The sequence below is a fragment of the Rhinatrema bivittatum genome, chromosome 5 (assembly GCF_901001135.1).
Source record: "Rhinatrema bivittatum chromosome 5, aRhiBiv1.1, whole genome shotgun sequence".
Lineage (NCBI taxonomy): Eukaryota > Metazoa > Chordata > Amphibia > Gymnophiona > Rhinatrematidae > Rhinatrema > Rhinatrema bivittatum.
Window position 1 is genome coordinate 379981317 of NC_042619.1, and position 20651 is coordinate 380001967.

Below are 20651 nucleotides of genomic sequence, written 5' to 3' on the forward strand. Positions count from 1 at the left end.
ATTGAAGTCTCTGTAAGGGTGCAAGAAACTTAGCAACCAACTCTTCACTATGGGCCGGATTTTAAAAGGGTTACGTGCATAAGGTACGTGCGTAACCCTTTTAAAACCCCTCTGCGCGCGCCGAGCCTATTTTGCATAGGCTCGGCGGTGCGCGCGCAAGTCCCAGGGCTTGCAAAAAGGGGCGGTCGGGGGCGTGGCCAGGGGGTGTGGTGTCAGATTGGGGGCATGTGGGCGGTCTGGGGACATGGCCGAGTGCCCCGACACAGCAGCCTGTGTCGGGGCCTGCCGCGCCGGCGCGCATAAGTTACTACTGCCCGGAGGCAGTAGTAACTTTTCGGATAGATAGGGCCGGGGGGGTGGGTTAGGTAGGGGAAGGGAGGGGAAGGTGTGGGGTGGTGGAAGGAACGTTCCCTCCGAGACTCCGATTTAGTTAGTCTCCAATTTCAGAGCGGCCTCTGAGGGAACAGGCAGCGCACGCAGGGCTCGGCGCACGCAAGTTGCACAAATGTGCACCCCCTTGTGCGCGCCGACCCCGGATTTTATAAGATACACGTGGCTACACGCATATCTTATAAAATCCAGCATACTTTTGTTTGCGCCTGATGTGCGAACAAAAGTACGCGCTCGCGCGCTGTCTTTTAAATTGTACCCCTATGTGATCTCGCAGCCTTGCAGGAACCTTCTCAGAGCCAAGGCAGGACAAGTTGGCAGGGAAAGTACACAAAAGATAAATCACAGTGAAGCATCTTTCTAATTAGCCAATACCTGCTATTTGAATCAAGTGATGCTGTTGTCCTCCCAGTGTCAGGTCTGAGCATGTGCAAGAAACAGCCTGTATTTCCTCTCTAGCTTTTGACAGAGAAAGACATGCTAGTTTACTAGGCTACCAATCTAAGGGCTCTTGATTTTTCTATTGAACAGTTTTTTATGTGTGTGGATTGAAAAAGGAATCACCATCAGTCAGCATTGAATGTACACAGCACACACATACACTGTATTTGTGTGTTTATATGTGTATATATGTATGACAGACAATTCTCCACCCACACAGTAGAGTGGTACTGTGAGTGAAGGTATAGTTACTATATCAATAAATAAAAAAATTCCTTTGGTGATATTCAACCACCCAGAAGAAAGTGCAACAAATTCCATTATGACAGAAAAAGGAAGAGGAAGGAATGTTGGCTGGCTTGGCAGGTATAGGGAAATTGGTGCAGAGGAAACCCAGCATACTAGCAGTGATAACAAAGGCAGCCCTTCCCCAGAAATTATAGGGAGACCTTTTTAGCTGCATGGTAGCAGGAGTGGAAGGTAGTTCAAGGCAGAAGAAATTTACATTTGAAAAGCTTGTGTCACCATTATGTATTGCTCCTTCTTTTTTTTTTTTTGGAGCAAAGAAAAAAAATGGGAAAATCATTTAAGACTGGCAGTAATAAGGCAGGGGCACAGACAGAGGCAGGAAAATTCAACAGATGCATAGTCCTCTACATTGGTTCCAAAGGCAATGGAGGCAGTATTTTCAACAACTTATTTGGGGAAGAATCTCTTCTAGGACTTCCTAAATCAGAACTTGAACAGCTAGTAGCTGAATAAAAATTGGGAAGATTAGTCAGTAGCATCTTTGAGATGGCGTAGATAGATGTTGATACTGACAGTGATAAGAGCGACTCCCAGCAAGAGCAGGGAGTGCAGGTTGAGTTTTTACTTAGTGTCCACCTTGACTTCAATTCCAGTAACAGCATCAGCCCCCGAGGATGTAGAGAAGATATTTAGAAAGACATCTGTGATCTGGGGACACCTTAAAGCGAGGGAGGACCTGTGTTTTGCTCAGTGAATTCACTTGCTGCAGTTGAGTGAAACAAGCGTGGCATCTAACAAATGCTGGTATGCAACATTGCCTACAGAAGCATCACCCCCGCCCCCCCCCCCCCCCCACCCCCCCGACATTCACATCAGGGAGGGTTGCAATACCATCCTGGAGACACCTTCTGCCACTCTAAGTAAATGCCAGGGGAAAGGGAAGAATTTTCCCCAAGCAAATCCAAATACCTTTCCGCCAGACAAGTTGCAGGGCAACAGTACCCAGCCAGGAATCTTAAGTAGCAACACTCCAGGGAAGAAATGGGATGATGTTCTGCAGCACTGACCTGGTGCAAGAGGTAGGTAGCATCTAAAGTAATAATGAGGAGAAATGGGAAAAGATTGTCCTTGATGACTGTCCTCTGAATATAGTGAAATGAAACTCTGGAATTTGTTGCCAGGGGATGTGGTTAGTGCAGTTAGTGTAGCTGGGTTCAAAAAAGGTTTGGATAAGTTCTTGGAGGAGAAGTCCATTACCTGCTATTGATCAAGTTTACTTAGGGAATAGCCACTGCTACTACTAGCATCAGTAGCATGGGATAGTTTTTGGATACTTGCTAGGTACTTGTAGCCCGGACTGGCCACGGTTGGAAACAGGATGCTGGATTTGATGGACCCAGAATGGAAATTTCTTATGTTCTTATATTCTTAAATATCAGCTGCAAGTGTTAGACCCAAATTAAAAAGTCCCCTCCAGAACTAAATTTGGTAGAAAGGTCATCCCCCCATCCTTTCCAACCAATGCCATAGCCGCATGCAGGCACAGATGTCTAAGTAAGAGAAGAATAAAGTGCATTTCACCATCAATATCTGGACCAGCATGAATGCTACACCTCCTTACCTCTCCCTGATGGCACACTGGTGGGATCTGGTTGACCCCGGGGCTGGCAGAAGCTCTAGCAAGGATGGAGCATCTAGATGCAGGTGGACTTCACTGCACACCCAGTTGATCCATAGTCCCCACACCTTATGCAAAATATTCTCTCAGCAATAAGAAAGATGCTGAGGTAGGAGTCTGCAGGCAGTTTTCCTTTTGACAGACAGTGTTGCAAATATGGTAAAGACAATAGAAAACGAGGGCTTTCAGGGTATCCATTGCTTTGCACACTTGGTGCACCTGCAGTGAGGCCCTGGGGCTGGGGCCCAAAATCCATGGAAATCTGTTCATGAAGGACCTGTTAGGTTCAGTAAAATAGCAGGGCATTCGCATTGAACTGTGAAGGTGGGGCAGTTTCTCCATGAGAAGCAGAAAGACTTTGGAATGCCTCACAAGCATCTGAATCAAGATGGTGACACCCACTGGAATTCCATCTACATGATGTGGCAGAAGAAAGTGAGGAAGTAGACATCCCATCATGATCTGCCTCTGGAAACAGAGATAGGTGTAGATTGCCCCCTCGGGCATCATGGTTGGGTAGTGATGGGGAAGATGGCATAAATCCTAAAGCTCTTCAAGGATGCCACAGAGAATTTGAGTTTGAGAAGTGCCACCCTGGGTGGGATCAACCCTATAGTATATATTCTGGAGGAAGTTAGAGGGCTTCCATGAACAAGAGAGAACTGAAGCACAGATGTTTCAGGATGTGGCCTCCATGAAGCAGCAGGTGCAAGAGAGGCTGAAACCTCTCAGAGAAAACAATACAAACATATTTTCTACACTTTGTGACCTAGGGGTGAAAGCGAGTCTCATCTTCCAATCCTAGCATCCCACATTCATTAAGGAGATACTAGTTTCTAGGTTGTGTGAATAGGAGTGGCAGAGGCACAGTTGGGATGTAGCACAGGAAAGATTGGCCATCTCAGAAAGTAGTGAAAGCAGGAGCTGCACACTCCTGTCAGCTACAACTTCCTCTTCCACTTCAATGCACCAAAGCAATAATGCCTGCCAAGAATCATCCCTCCTGACACAGGACCATAGTTAAAGCAGTTAGCAAAAGAGACCCTTGGCTCAATCCAGAAATGGTTATACTGGGATCCATTGTCACCAGAATAAAAATGTGAAAAAAGAAAAAAATATTTGTTTGTCCTAACCCATCTCTTTTATGATTCTTTATTTTGTTCTATCCCTCTACAATTCTTGCCAAGTTCTCCCATTCTGTTTCCTTGCTTTTTATATGGGAAATTTTGTCCCTCGAAAAAAAAAATACTGAAAAAAGAAAAAAAAATACAAATTTCTTCTCTCATCCCTCCGTTTTATGCCTCGTCTAGGCCTTTGTGCTGTTTGTGATTCGCCACATGGCTTTGCCATATTTGTGCTGTTGCGATTCTTCAAATTCTACACCTTGGAGGTCTTTCTGCTCCTCTGCCTTATTGCCACTCTGTCTTGCCACTCTGTCTTATTGCCACTCTGTCTTGATGCCATGCCCTAGATGCACCATCTTGGGGGACTTTCTAACACTCTGCCTAGTTGCCATGCCCTAGTTATGCCATCTTTGATGTCATACAACCACTCTGCCCACCTTCAATGCTGCAGATGTACATCCATAGGAGTCTGGTTCCATCCTACTTTTCCCAGCTGCCCCTTTTAATCCTCCAGAGAACCAGTTGGGATCCTTGGGTGCATTGCCATGCTCTGAGCTAACAACTGGTCTAAGGCTGCCTCATTTAAAACCATTCTGTAGCCTCATCAGCAGGGCACCAGCCCTTGAGAGATCTGAAATTGAAGACAGACAATATACATATACAGATTCTAGCAAAACCCTTAATCAGAAGGAAGAAATGCAGGCACAAAAGAAAGCATGTACATCTATGCATGCTCTATATGTGGGAGAGATTTCAATAAGAAGAGAGAACTAATGCAACACTAGAAAATCAACAAATGAGTTTAACTACAGAATATGAGAAGCACATTATTAATAAGGCAAACTTCACAAATTATCAGGAAAGCCACACTGATAAAAGATCATTGTCATGTTTTGATTGTGCCAATAATTTCAATCATAAAGCAAATTTCATAAGAGACCCAAAATTCCACAAGGCAGCAAGATCAATTTCAAATAGGTAATGTAATTAAAGCTTATGTCACAAAAAATGATACTGATGACAGATAATTATCAGTGCTAGAAAAATGGTTGAAGCTATTGCAAAGAACAAAATTATTGAACGTAACCAATATGGATTTAACCAAAGGAAGTCTTGCCTCACCAATCTGCTATACTTTTTGAAGGTGATAAAGATGAGGGAAAGGTGAGCCAATTGATTATAGTATATCTGGATTTCCAGAAAGTGTTTGACAAAGCAACTCATGAGAGACACTTGAGGAAATTAAAAAATCAAGGGATAGTGTTGCGCTGGAGGTGGACCCTTGGCCTGGTGCAGGATTGGTACGGCCCTCTGGTCGGACCCAGAGAGAGCCTGCCACCAGGAGGCGGAGCACACAAGGAGACAGATGCTAGCTGAAGCTTCACCAATAGCAATCCGGGGTTTCCGCAGGTTAATCCCTTGGGTACCCGGACCACCTGGACTTAGGTGGGCCTCCGAGGATCTCCCAGAGAGATAGCGCAGGGGTCTGCCCACCACGAGCAAAGGTGTGCAGCTGGTGAAGATGGGATCACCGGAGACCTCTTGAAGGAGACAGGAAGTAAAGGTCCTCCGGGCGAGATACGCAGCGCCTGCCGGCATAGTCAGAGATAGGCCGTGGCAGTGTCAGAGCAGGCCGGTCTCATGGTCACAGGAGCGAACAGAGTGTCCGAATGTAGCGCAAAGGTCAAAGCCCGGGTATCTGTCCGAGGGTTGTCAGCCAAAGCAAGGGTCAGTTCCAAGATCAGTCCGTATGTAGTCATGACGAGCAGGGGTCAGTTCCAGGTGGCGTTCAAGTGTGGTCAGAAGGCAGGCAGTGGTCGGTTCCAGGCAGTGGTCAAACATGGTCAAAAGGCAGGCAGTGGTCAGTTCCAGGCAGTGGCCAACGTAGTCAGGCAAGCAGGTGTCAGTACCATGAATCAGTCCGAAAAGGTACGACAGGAGGAGGAACAAAGAGCAGGGATCAGGAGAGATGCTGGAACACAGAGAGGACCATGGGAACACAGGAACGCAGGAGCACTGGAACAAGACTGGATCAAGGAAGCAGTAGAACACAGAAACAAGGAACAGCAAACTAGCTACACTGAAGTGTCGACCCAATTGCCAAGGCGAGGTCCTGGGGACAGGGCCTCACTATTTATAGTCCTGCTCAGGTGACGTCATTGGGATGCATTTGGGCTGAGGTTCCCACCTTTGGCCCTTTAAATGTAGAGACATCAGCCGCGTGCGCCTAGGGGCGGGGCCGAAGAGGTAAAAAATGCAGAGCCCCTACGGGAGCTCCGCTGAGAGGCCTGCGGCATAGAGGGAGAGGGCCGCGGTGAGCGTCGGGAACGTCGGGAGCTGGCAGCAGTGGCAAGGGAGTAGGAACCAGAGCTGGTGGAGGGGAGCATGAGATGAGCAGGCACGGATGTGCAACAGATAGGAGGCAATGTTCTATTGTGGATTGAGAACTGGTTAAAAGATAGAAAACAGAGAGAAGAGTAAATGGTCAATTTTTTCAGTGGAGAAAGGTGAATAGTGAAGTGCTCCAGGGATCTGTACTGGGAACCCTGCTTTTTAAGATATTTATAAATGACCTTCACTGGAACAACAAATGAGTTGATCAGATTTGCTGATATAAAATTATTCAAAGCTGTTAAATTACAGGAGGGTTGTGAGAAATTGCAAGACCACCTTGCACGATTAGGAGACTGAGCATCTAAATTGGACAAGTACAAAGTGATACACATAGGGAGGAGCAACCCAAATTATTGCGTGAGAAATTTTCCCTTTTCTCGTGCGATCGCTTGGAAAATTGACCCCCTTAGCAAAAGATTTCACCAAATGTTTAATGAAAATTTCTTTATCTTTAATATGCAAATACTGGAAGAAGGATCCATCAGAAGAAAATAGGAAACAGCATAAGCATTGTCAAGTTAAGTGTAAAATATTGATAAGACTGGCGAAGAGAGAATTTGAAATGAAGTTGGCCGTAGAGGCAAAAACTCATAATAAAAACTTTTTAAAATATATGAAGCAAGAAACCTGTGAGGGAGTCAGTTGGACTGTTAGATGACTGAGGGGTTAAAGAGGCTCTTAGGGAAGATAAGGCCATTGCAGAAAGACTAAATGAATTCTTTGCTTCCGTGTTTACTAATGAGGATGTTGGGGAGATACCAGTTCCTGAGAAGGTTTTCAAGGGTGATGAGTCAGATGAACTGATTGAAATCACTGTGAACCTGGAAGATGTAGTAGGCCAGATTGACAAATTAAAGAGTGGCACATTACCTGGACTGGATGGATGTATCCTAGGGTACTGAAGGAACTAAAAAATGAAATTTCTGATCTATTAGTTAAAAATTATAACCTATCATTAAAATCATCCATTCTACCTGAAGACTGGAGGGTGACCAATGTAACCCAATTTTTAAAAAGGGCTCCAGGGGCAATCCAGGAAACTATAGACCAGTGAACCTGACTTCAGTGCCAGGAAAAATAGTGGAAACTATTCTAAAGATCAAAATCATAGAGCATATAGAAAGACATGGTTTAATGTAACACAGTCAACATGCATTTACCCAAGGGAAGTCTTGCCTCACACATCTGCTTCATTTTTTGAAGGGGAAATAAACATGTGGATAAATGTGAACCAGTAGATGTAGTGTATTTGGATTTTCAGAAGGCGTTTGACAAAGTCTCTCATGATAGGCTTATAAGAAAACTAAAAAGTCATGGGATAGCAGGCGACGTCCTTTCATGGATTACAAAATGGTTAAAAGACAGTAGAGAGTAGGATTAAATGGTCAATTTTCTCAGTAGAAAAGGGTAAACAGTGGAGTGCCTCAGGGATCTGTACTTGGACTGGTGCTTTTCAATATTTATTTATTTATTTATTTATTTATTTATTATACCGAAGTTCGATCGAGATATCACATCGGTTTCCAGATAACTAAAAGAATAGGGTAGTAACGGCCCTATTTTACATTATAACATTGTAATAAATATGATAAATTATAACATTGTAATAAATATAACGAATTATAACAGAAATAACAGAAATAAAACAGAAATAATATATTTATAAATGATCTGGAAAGGAATACAACAAGTGAAGTTATCAAATTTGCGGATGATACAAAGTTATTCAGAGTAGTTAAATCACAAGCGGATTGTGATATATTGCAGGAGAACATTCCAAGACTGGAAGTTTGGGCATCCAAATGGCAGATGAAATTTAATGTGGTCAAGTGCAAGGTGTTGCATTTAGGGAAAAATAACCCTTGCTGTAGTTACACGATGTTAGGTTCCATATTAGGAGCTACCACCCAGGAAAAAGATCTAGGCATCATAGTGGATAATACTTTGAAATCATCAGTACAGTGTGCTACAGCAGTCAAGAAAGCAAACAGAATGTCAGGAATTATTAGGAAGGGAATGGTTAATAAAATGGAAAATGTCTTAATGCCTCTGTATCGCTCCATGGTGAGACCGCACCTTGATTTCTGTGTATAATTCTGGTCCGCATCTCAAAAATGATATAGTTGCAATGGAGAAGCTACAGAGAAGGGCAACCAAAATGATAAAGGAGATGGAACAGCTCCCCTATGAGGAAAGGCTGAAGAGGTTATTGCTGTTCAGCTTGGAGAAGAGAAGGCTGAGGGGGGATATGATAGAGGTCTTTAAAATCATGAAAGGTCTTGATGCTACCCAGGTCGAGAGTCCATCAAGCTACATTGATAGAACATTGCACAAATCTCATCTTTGTGTGAGTTTCCTCACTCTGAAGGTCATCAAATCTTCACAAAAGAGCACTGTTCTGGAGGAGGAGGAGAGAAAGAAACTTTTGTTCCCGAGAGGAAACTTGCCTGGAATCTGCCGGTGAGGGGTAAAGCGCTGAGCCCGGCCCCAACCCGGAAAGAGGTGCAGCTTGTGATGTCAGCGCGATGACGGAGGCGGCCTATAAGAAGTGACCCTTGGAGAAATCCTTTGAGGAGGAGGAGAAAAAGAGACTTTTGTTCCCAAGAGGAAACTTTCCTGGAATTTGCCAGTGAGGGGTGAAGCGCTGAGCCTGGCCCCAACCCGGAAAGAGGTGTGGCTTTTGACATCAGCGTGGCAATGGAGGCGGCCTATAAGAAGTGGCCACTGTGCGGCGCGTAGCTGCCGCCGGCGCGGCTTAGTCCTGAAATTTTAACCAAACTTCGGTGCCTCCTGTTATCTCTGTATGCGATTGGAACTTAAAAACCTCTATCCTCCTCAGGTAGGAAAAACCTCTTTGGACATTGATATAAGTTATAATTATTGTGGGTTTCATATAATCTCCTCCTCCAGAGTTATGGATCAATAATATCATAGTTGGACCTGCTGAGCGTCCATATTGCTGTTTGAGTTTAATTAATTGATGCCGCACTCAGGCCGAAAAAGAAGGGCACGGGAGAGGGGTATGACTGAAACCCCACCTGCGCTACCGTTTGTCGGCCCAATGGACGCCCATGTGGTCACTGGGTTTACTCAACCTGGAAGACAGACACTGGAGGATATCCAGGAAGGCATGAGAACAACTGATATCCTCCAAGATTTAAGTACTTCATTATCCCCGGTAATGAGATCACCCCCAGGTAACTCAACGTTGGTGAGAGGAGACCATCAAGAGTGCAGTCTGAAGATTCTAGTATTATAAGAACTTTAAAAGAGGGAAATTTAAAGGAGAAAGCACTGGTGACAGAGACGTATGGTGAAGCTGGGGGGATTACAGTGGGAGGAGAGAAGCAGATAGAGGCTAATAACATTAGGAAATATTAAAGATTTAATTGTTTCTAAGATAAACCCAATGGTGCGACCGACAACATTTACCCATGAAACTATTTGGGAAACATTAGTGCAGCTTAATGAAAATATCGCAAAACAATTCCATTGGTAAATAAAGTTGTGGAGAATGAAACAAATATAAAGAAAATACAGGAGGAAATTGTAAAGAAAGATCATACATTACAAGTAATACAAAAGTCAGTGGAGAATTTGAATGATCAATATCTATTATTAAAGAAAATCAATTTTTGGAAAGAAAAGTAAAAAGTTTAGAAAACAAATTGTGTGGAAAGAATTTAAGATTGATAAATTTTCCAAAAGTGCCAATGGTCCCAGCTAGGGACATGTGGAGTAGATACGCTGTAGAGATTTTGAAATGTACACCTAATACTATTCCACCCTTAACTAAAGTGTATTATATACCATCACTGAAGTTAAGAGATAGTGAAAAACAAGATTATCAATCTTTTACACCCCTAAATGTATCAGAGATTCTGGAAGTCTCTGATACAGAGATTGCTCAACCTTCTACATTAATTATATCTTTTTTTGTTTGGATTCTGATGAAGAATTAGTAATGAGAAAGTATTTCCACATTAAAGAATTATTTCTTCGTTTGAAAGTTCAGATATTCCATGATGTGGCAAGGGATACTCAGAAGAGAAGGCGTCGGTTTCTGCTAATGAGACCTCAGTTAATACAAATGGGGGCAATTTACAAATTGAAATATCCATGCAAGTGTTGTATTACCCATAAAGGGGTTAATTATATTTTCTTTTGTCCATTACAACTATCAAAGTTTATAACAGATACAATGTCTCATATTCCTATTGAAAATAAACCAGAATCTGCGACACCTTAGTAACACTGTAATGATTCTCTAAGATAAGAATTAAGTAATGCCCTTTCGCTATGGCTCTTTTAATATATGTATTATTATTTTGCCTTCATTTACTTGTTTGATCGATAATTATTGTGGACTTGATTCAATGGCCATTGATAGTATAAGGACACATATTGGATAAATGTAGTTTAAATCTTAACAATTTACTCAATTGGTCATTGTAAATTTCCTAGTTAATAAGTATTTGCTTGTTGAGATGTATGAAAAATTTTGCAATAAATACAAAATTTAAAAAAAAAGAGCACTGTTCTGTTCGTACATCTCACTTTGAATGTCAAAGTGGCCTCTAGCCCCTATGCTAATACCTAAACCTCACCTCGAGTGACTAGGTAGGCCTCATATAAAGGTATAAATACCTAACTACTAGAAGGGTTTTCTAGCTAGTCTCTCTCTCTCTCTCTCTCTCACATAGCTAGGCTGGATCTCCAGCAGCTTAAAATGCGCCCCCCAGTGGTTGTATGTAGGAAATACAATTCTGGCACTTATCACATGTGAAAAAGTTATCACACTTTGTGATAAACTGCCTATTACCATTAAACATGCCCCTTTTTCTATCGCATGCGATATTTAGTGCATTTTGATAAATCCAGGCCTTAGATTGTAAGCCCTCTGTGGATAGGGAAATACCTACAGTACCTGAATGTAATCTACTTTGAAATGCTGAAAAGAGTGTGAAAAGCAGAACATAAAAATCTAAATAAAAAAAATAAACAACTTTAGAACCGTATTACAACTATTAATCTTTGCAAACACAGTCTATTGCAATTCTATCCTGCTGGGACTCCCAGCTTCTACACTACGTCCTTTACAGGTTCTTCAGAATTCAGCAGCAAGACTACTGACAGGGAAGAAGAAAATAGATCACATTACATCTGTATTGATATCTTTACATTGGCTCCCAGTAAAACAGTGCATTGAATTTAAAATCCTTTGATTAATACATAAGATCATTAATAATGAACAGACTGACTTATTGCAGCAATCAGGCTGCACGTCGCTAGTAGATATCTTCATTCAGCTGATCAGGGTTTGTTAACAAACCCTTCGATAAGATCGGCTCATCTATCTGGCCTATGAAACAGAGCCATCTCTGTAGCAGGCCCTAAAATCTGGAATTCATTGCCAGTCACCTTATGTACTCAGTCGAACCCCAAGATATTCAGAATGAACTTAAAAATCTGGTTATTCACTAAAGCATTTGAAGAGTGACAATAAGATAACATCCAAATAGCACACTACATACTCTCACCCAGTATGAACCTTTTAATCATAATCTTATCTTCTTTTATTTTTACTTGTAACAAATAATATATCTTGTTTTATTTTGTAATATGTTTTTTATTTATTGTTTCTTATATAATTTGTTTTATTTATAATCCTTTATGCAAATGTTTGTATTTCTTGTTTCTATGATATTTGTGAACCGTTATATACCATTATGACGGTATATAAAAAATAAATAAATACAAATAAATAAATAAAATTCTCTGGCAATGAATTCTAGAGCTTAACTATGCACTGAGTTAAAAATAATTTTCTTCGATTTGTTTTAAATGAGCTACTTGCAAACTTCATGCAGTGCCCCCTTGTCCTTCTATTATCTGAAAGAGTAAATAACCAATTTACATTAACCTGTTCAAAGTTTTTTCATGATTTTGAAGATCTCCCCTAAGTCATCTCTTCTCCAAACTGAACAGCCCTATCTTCATTAGCCTTTATTCATAGGGCAGCCGGTCCATGCCCCTTTCAATTTGGTTGCCCTTCTCTGCACTTTCTCTAGTGCAACTATATCTTTTTGAGATGCGGCAACCAGAACTGCACACTATTCAAGGTGTGGTCTCACTATAGAGCGATACAGAGACATTATGACATCCATCATTTTATTTGTCATTCCCTTCTTAATAATTCCTAGCATTGTTTGCTTTTTTGATCGCCCCTCTATTTCCCTGCGCTTCACCCCATTCTCCAGTTCCATTCTTCTTTGTTGTCCAATCTACTCTCTACTAACACATATGGAAACTGAGCTCTATCCCTTTGGCTGTACTCTCCAGCTCTTCCCCCTTTCTCTCTAAAAATAATCAATTCACGTTCTACTACCACAAAGTTCACATGAGCTCAACATGCACTCTCTACTACCACACATCACAATTATGTACTTCCTACACTTCTGAGTATTTCCCAGCCCTTGGAAAGTCTTTGCTTACTACTTTTAAATAATGAATAACAATGGGTTTCTCATCAAAACATTATTTAAACAAACTTTAAATAGATTTCTATGAAATTGTGGAAAAAAGCAACAGTAAAGATGAATAAATAAGTGAGTCATCATGTGCTTTTTAATTATTAGAAACTGGCCAAAAAGTTGTAATTTGGCATCATGGTTATAAACCCTGCCTCTAATCCATGAATTTCCATACAACCTGTGTTCATTAGCTTATAGTCACTAAGCACAAGATAGAGTGTGTATTGGTGGTAATAATAATATTAGGGATTTTTCTCATCATAATAAATCTTTCTATTGGGATCTATAATTGTGATCCAACAAACCCTGCCCATGGGGACAATTCAGCAAACATCATGATACCTGGTCACAATTTTTTTTTATACATTTTCTAAACTTTATATAAAGTACTTGTAAAATTCTTAAAATATACACTGACATTTAGAAAAATTGAAGAATTTTCACTAGTCTTATGGAGGATAATTTACAAAGGGATTAATTTGGGTCTAAGTGTTTTATATGCAGAAATGGCCTTTTACAAAATTGCTCACCCAATATGCAGGCAAACATAGGCCTGGATTCACCATTCTATCGCAGAATGGTGAATCCAGCGAAAATGGGTGGCAGGGGGGTGAAGAGGAGCGGGCCTGCGAAAGCCGGAAGCCATCGCACCACCACGGAGTTTTCGCTGTTGGCTTTCGCACCCAATAGTGCCACCATGAAAGGTGGTGCTATTGGGCGCGCTGCTGGCGACGATAACGTGGCTTACCTTATCACCGCCAGCAAAGACGCCGCGAAGTCCGCCTCCTCGCTGCCCCGACTCCGCCCCCGCATGCTATCGCACGCGAAAAGGGACATTTCGCATGCGATAGCGGCTTATCCAATGCGATAAGCATTACAAAATGACCTTCTTAGGCATGTATGAAATGTTCATGCATAAGTTTACTTATACCAAGTGGAGGCATTCCTGGGAGCAGGAGGGGTCTGCATTTATGTGCATAATTTTGCATTTTCAAAAGTATGCATGTAACATTTTTCAGAAAACTTCTGTGCACAATTTAGTAGGCGTAATTATGTACAGGTAGTTTTAATGGGCTGATTTTCGAAAGAGAAAGTAGGCGCAGACAAATATTAATGTGTGTATGCTTTCCATTTGGAAACTGGTGTAGTTTATGCATATATATATGCTATCTAAATTATGTGGGCTGTTACAAAATTACTCCCTTAGGGTTCAATATTCTAAGATCATGTGATGGAGTATGCTTAGGGCTGGATGGCATTCAGGGATCATTATTTTGTAAAACATGGGTCAGAACTGCAGGCAAATAAAAAGGTTTATGCTCCCTGCAACTCAGCGCTCCCCATTGAGTTCTAAACCTTGTAAAATAATAATCCTCAAAAGCCTTCAGCTGTATGAATTCACAACATAGGAGTTAACTCTTAAAAAGGAATTTTTCCCCATTCTGTGCCTATGACCTCTGCTTTATGTCAACGTGTGTAACTGAACCTGTATCAAAGCACATAGATACACAACACTGTTGTGAAAATCCAAATTCAATATTGCTTTTTATAGCCTCATTGAAAATCCTTAATCCTGAAATTGATTTAGGAAATGGAGTGCACTGTGACCAGTGATTTCAGTCAGTACTGTTTAATGTAGAAGATTTATAAAGTATTTCATTATTGGGACTACTTGCATTGTTGAATTTTTGTGCATTTGGAGATCTGGGTTAAACAGCTAAATTTCTCCCCATAGTGTGGCCACATTTAACCCCTAAATTTCACTGTGGATAAATATGGCCAGTCAAATTCTGGACAGGCCTGGGGCTTAGGTTGGGCGAAAAAGTTAGATGTTAGCATTCTGCCTTCTTAACTTGACTGGCAAAAATCTAGGCATTGCAAACCAGACCTATATTATAATAGTCTGTATGGTACAATATAACCACATGTACAACGAGGTGAAAACCATTTCATGGCAACAAGTTATTAAGAAACCATACAGTTATTAGTTTATAAAAAGCAGTCTTGGCAACTTTAATAATCTGAGTTACTGGCAGATTTGTTAAAAGTGTTACAGTCGGTATAAAATGCTGCAGTTAGGATTATTTTTAATATATACTCTCCCATTTCTTTTTTTAAATATTCAAACTATAAACAAATGAAAAATGATCCAACAACAAAAATGAACAATTTATCAAGTTAAGACATTTAGGGGTAGATTTTCAAAGGGTTACACGCGTAACCCCCGAAAGCCTACCCCTGTACATGCTGAGCCTATTTTGCATAGGCTCGGCGGCGTGCACAAGCCCCGGGACGCACGTATGTCCCGGGGCTTCAAAAAAGGGGTGGGCCCGAGTCCTCCGGCACAGCAGCTGTGCCGGGGATGGTGCACCGGCGCGTGTAACTCCCTCAAATAAGGTAGGGGGGGGGATTTAGGTAGGGCCGGGGGGTGGGTTAGATAGGGGAAGGGAGGGAAAGGTGGGGGGGGGGGGGGGGGTAGAAAAAAAAAGTTCCCTCCAAGGTCGCGCCAATTTCGGAGCGGCCTTGGAGGGAACGGGGAAAGCCATCGGGGCTCCCCTAGGATTCGGCGCACGCAAGATGTACAAGTGTGCACCCCGTTGCGCTCACCGACCCCGGATTTTATAACATGTGCATGGCAGCGCGCATGTTATAAAATCGGGTGTACATTTGTGTGCGCTGGGTAGCGCGCAAAATGTACTAAGTTGCATACTTAACTGTGAAATGTCACTTTTGTTTTGAATTGAAATAGTGTAATCATCCTTTTTATATTTTCTTATGACAGTCTTTGTCCTTGGGGTGTTTGAGCTTATGTTAAAAATGCTATCAGCATCAGCAGTTTGTATGCTGATAGGGAGGAAAACTTTAGAATATGTGCATATGCGCCTATACATGCATGTAAACGAGTGCACATGCTGATGCACATGTATTTTATATAGTGTGCACACCATATAAAAACAAACGACAAACAGGAGCACTACTGCACGCAAACCACAGAAAATGTGCAGGAAGAAATTCAATGTCCACACGAAGTTCAGTAATTTATAGTGTTTTCATTTTAAACGGCAACTCCACAGTGTGTATTACAGCAGTTTAAGGTGCAAAGTGGGTCCCCCGACACGGACCCGTGTTTCGCTGCGAGGCTGCGTCGGGAGGGACAAACGAAACTTTAGTTGTTCTATGTTCAGCTCAACATTCACCTGGGAGTGAATGTTGAATTGAACATAGAACAACTAATTATGTGGTTTCTCCCTCAGCCACACAATCATGGGAGCCTAGAAGCACTGAGTATACTGTACCAATACACATACATACACATCCGTAAAGAATAATGGTATATTCATCATGGTAATGCATGCTATCAGTAATAGACCCCATTGCAATCAGTGGTAACCACAGTAAATAACACGTACTAACATGTGGCATGGGGGTGATAAATAGACCCTATATATTATTATCTAAATATTTATATATTATAACTTCTTGCTTAGAGAAACAGCTTGACACTGAAGGCTATATCTATAGCTATCAATCTATCTATGTAAATATCGATATAGACTCCTGTTTCAAAAGTTTTCTCTATAACAAGCAAGCAATGATAATATGCAAAGTATTTTCCTGGGATAATACCTATCCTTATAAATGAACTTTATTCTGCTCCCTTGTTTTGTTTCCCACTGAGCGCTACTTCCCTTCCCTTCATAGTATAGTTTTACGGAATCTTCAAATATGGTTAGAAAATCATTACACACACAGTATGCACAGTTCATATTTTGTGCTGGTCTGTCATCCCTGCTTTGCTGAATGATTTATAATTTCTGACTAATGCCCATCAAAAACTGATGCTAGTTTTCCTCATCTATGGTTTGTAAAACTAAGCATGCTTATGTAACAAAAGGGAATGGCCTCTGCTATTACTGGCATCAGTAACTTGGGATCTTCTTGGTGTTTGGGTAATTGCCAGGTTCTTATGGCCTGGTTTGGCCTCTGTTGGAAACAGGATGCTGGGCTTGATGGACCCTTGGTCTGACCCAGCATGGCATGTTCTTATGTTCAGAGTCAAAGGCAGATGAAGTGCTGTGGTATACACAGTATGGGCCCATGAGGTAAGGGCTAAAAAGGAGCTAGGTTTTGTAGTTACAGTGCATGCTACTGCAAGCCATTAAAAGCTATTTAGATTCATCTTTTATGTACTTGTAAAAAGTATAAATGCTTTAAAAAACACATTAATGCATATTTTAAAAGTGTAACATAGTCATATAATGCACCTAGTTTTATTTCTCATTGGTGAATTAATCTTTTATATAATGCCATATATTTGATTATAAATGCAGCTTGTAAAACCTGCATATTATCAAAGCATTTTCTTTCAAAAAACATCTGTAGCAGAAACACTAAAGTCCAAGGTTTGACTTTCTTTATTCGTAACACACAGATTCACACACACACACACACACACACGATTTTGTATGCAAAGCAATGATTCCGAAACCCAGGCTGGGGGAATAGTGCAGACCAAATAAAATTTCATTTTGATTTGGCCTCCTGCTGAAAATGGGACTGCTTTGTTCCAGTCGGCAGAACGAACAAGCCAGAAATGCATGACTAGTGGTGTGACAGTGAGGAGCAAAATCAGACCCTTAATGTTTTCAGAGCTCAGCATCCCATCCACATCCTGTAATGTCCTTTTGCTTTTCTATGTGCTTTCTTTCTGTGTTGCCTGCCATCTACCTGCAGGGGTTAACTATGGCAGACCATATCACTGTTATTTATTTTGGCATATGTTTAATGGCTGATTGGCTTTTTTTTTTTTTTCCCCCTTTGCATTTGCTTCCTCATTTCCTTTCTTCAGATTTTATCTTTCATTCTTTTTTTCCTAGGTGTTAAACACATGCACACCACCTTAAAAAGAAATTTTATAAGTACTGCTGGGATGCTCCAGAGAATTTGATTAGATTTGCATTGCTGAATTGCATTGTAAATTTGAAGATGCACACAGTAACTTCGTAGGATGCTGGTTTCCACATCTCTTATTGAGCTCTTTAGGAAGAACAAATGCTACTCATTTTTGTGAAAAACAATTTTTTATTCCCTATTTTTTCTGTCCTAAAATATTTTAAAAGTGACACCTTGATTTTTCATTGAAATTACGTAAATATATTGCACGATTTTCAAATGTTCTCAGTACACCATTTATAAGTGAATGTGCAAAGATTTATGACAGTATTATAAGCTTTTGGATGGAAGCTATACATTTGATAAAATACATTGTATTTCTACAGAGAGAGAGAGAGCACCCTTATATACGGACCATTGTAAGGGGGCACTTTGATTTGGGGTGAGTTTTTGGGAGGTGGGTTAGGGTTAGGGGGGTAGTGTTACAGACACATTCAAAGGTATCCATTGTAAAGTTAAGAACATAAGAACATGCCATACTGGGTCAGACCAAGGGTCCATCAAGCCCAGCATCCTGTTTCCAACAGTGGCCAATCCAGGCCATAAGAACCTGGCAAGTACCCAAAAACTAAGTCTATTCCATGTTACCATTGACATCATTAAAGCATTTTGGACGTTATAAGTGATGGAAATTATTTAAAAAAGGGGTTTTGTTGCGCGTCCCGGCCGCACTAGGCCCACGCCCAGGCCTGCTCACCTCGCAGCGGGTCCCTGCATCCGCGGCGCCTTGTGGCGGTATTCCCAAGCCCTTCGGGCCTTCAACCTCCCAGTTCTCCTCACAACGGGGATCGGCATCCTCCTCCGCGTTGGGTCCGCCCCTAGGTGCGCGCACACATACCGCTCAGCCATTTAAAGGGCTAATGGCGGGAAACCACTCCGCACACGTCACTTGAGCACAGTATTTAAGCGAGGGCCCGCTCCTCAATCCCTCACCTTGGCAAACGGGTTGTCACCTCAGTGTGAAGATAGTTGCCATCCTTGTTCTAGTGTTCCTGCGTTCCTGTGCCTGTTCCAGTGTTCCTGTGTCTGCTTCTGTGTTCCCATGGTTCTTCCTGTGTTCCAGCCTCTGTTCGTGAGTTCCTTCATTCCTGAGTCCTGATCCACGTTCTGCTACCCAGGTAGTACCTTCTCGGACTGATACCCGGAACTGACCTCTGCTTACCTCTGACCACGCTCGGACTGATAACTGGAACTGATCCTTGCTTTGGCTGACCATCCTCAGACAGATACTCTGGCTTTGACCCTTGCACTCCATTCGGACACTCTCTTCACTTCTCCTGTGACTACCAGGCCTGCCTGCTTTGACGCTGCCTGCAGCCTTCTTTGAGCTGGACCACTAGGCGCTGCCTATCCTACCCGGAGGACCTTCTGTTCCTGCCTTGTTCTCCTGGTCTCTGGTACTCTCTTACTCTCGGTTCCGGTCTAGCTTGCCTGTTCTCCGACAGCCGCGCACCCCTTTCTCTTGGTGGGCACACCTCTCCGTCATCTCTCCAGGAGATGCCCAGAGGCCCTCCTAAGCCCAGGCAATCCAGGAATCCAAGGGCTCAACCTGCGGAGCCCCCGGACCGTTATTGGTGAAGTTCCTGTCAGCCTCTGTCTCCTCGTGTGCTCCGCCTCCTGGTGGCAGGTGCCCTCTGGGATCCCTCAGAGGGCCGTACCAATCCTGCGCCAGGCCAAGGGTCCACCTCCAGCACAACATGTTGATTTGGACATTGCAGTCTCTGCTAGCTGCATTGTACAAATCAACTCCCTTTCATCACTTATAGTCAAAAAAATCTTTAATGATATTGGAGCGGACTGGGAGGAACTGGTAAAAAGGCTAATCGCATCACTGCATGTAATTGAAAAATCCCTCCCCCCCCCCCCCCCCACGAGTATGTGCAAACGGGGCACCCGCCCGCACATGCGAGCACCGATTATAAAATCAGGCATTCATATGCATGCGGATATCGTATTTTATAATATGGTATGGCAATGCGCGCATGTTATAAACTCGGCGCGTCCATGTGCATGCGCTAGGAACTGTGCGCACATGGACGCGCTTGCACGGATTTGAAAATCAACCCCCCGAGTGACAAAGAATTTTCTCTGTTTTGTTTTAAATGCTCTACTTGCTAATTTCATAGTGTGTCTCCTAATTTTTGTATTATTTGAAAAAGTAAATTACCACCCAATTGCCATCATCTTCATCAGGTTGAAGCCTGATGGGTTAGTGTCACTCCAACTCTTCGTTCTGAAGAAAGGTCGAGATCCCCCTCAGACCCCTTACTTGACCTGTCAAAGAATTCATTTCCACAAGAAGATCTCTTGTACTCTAAATTCCTAAACAATCTAGTTAAGGTAATCAGAGCCAATATCCATAGGGGCAAGGATCCTCATACTGAGGTCTTTAGATTGCTTCATATTCTAGAGATGCTTTCCAAACCAGCAGTGATCCCAGTCCATCAAATCTTGTGGGATTTACAAATAAGAATGTTGGATAATCTGGCCTCATGCTTCCTAGTAGAGAGGAAATTGGACCTTAAATACAGACTCATTTTTTGTTTTTAGTTTTTATCCAATAGTTTGTATTTGCTTACTTATTATAGTATGGTGGATGAGATGATTGATTTCTGCCATGCTATATCATTTTATTGTGTGTGTGTTTCTCTGTAAATTGCTGTGGGTCTTGCTATAGGCAACTAACAAATGCAAATAAACTCCTTGGTTTGGAGTAGTCCAAATACCACACCAGTCCATGGTAGGAGAGTCAGCTTTAAAATGAGCTAAAAAGACTAGAATTTTTACAACACACCACCTCCTTCCCAGACAAGGATCCCAGAATGTTGGACAATTTCAGGAAGAAAGTCTTACAGAGTTCAATGCTCAATGCCCATATTGCGATTCATC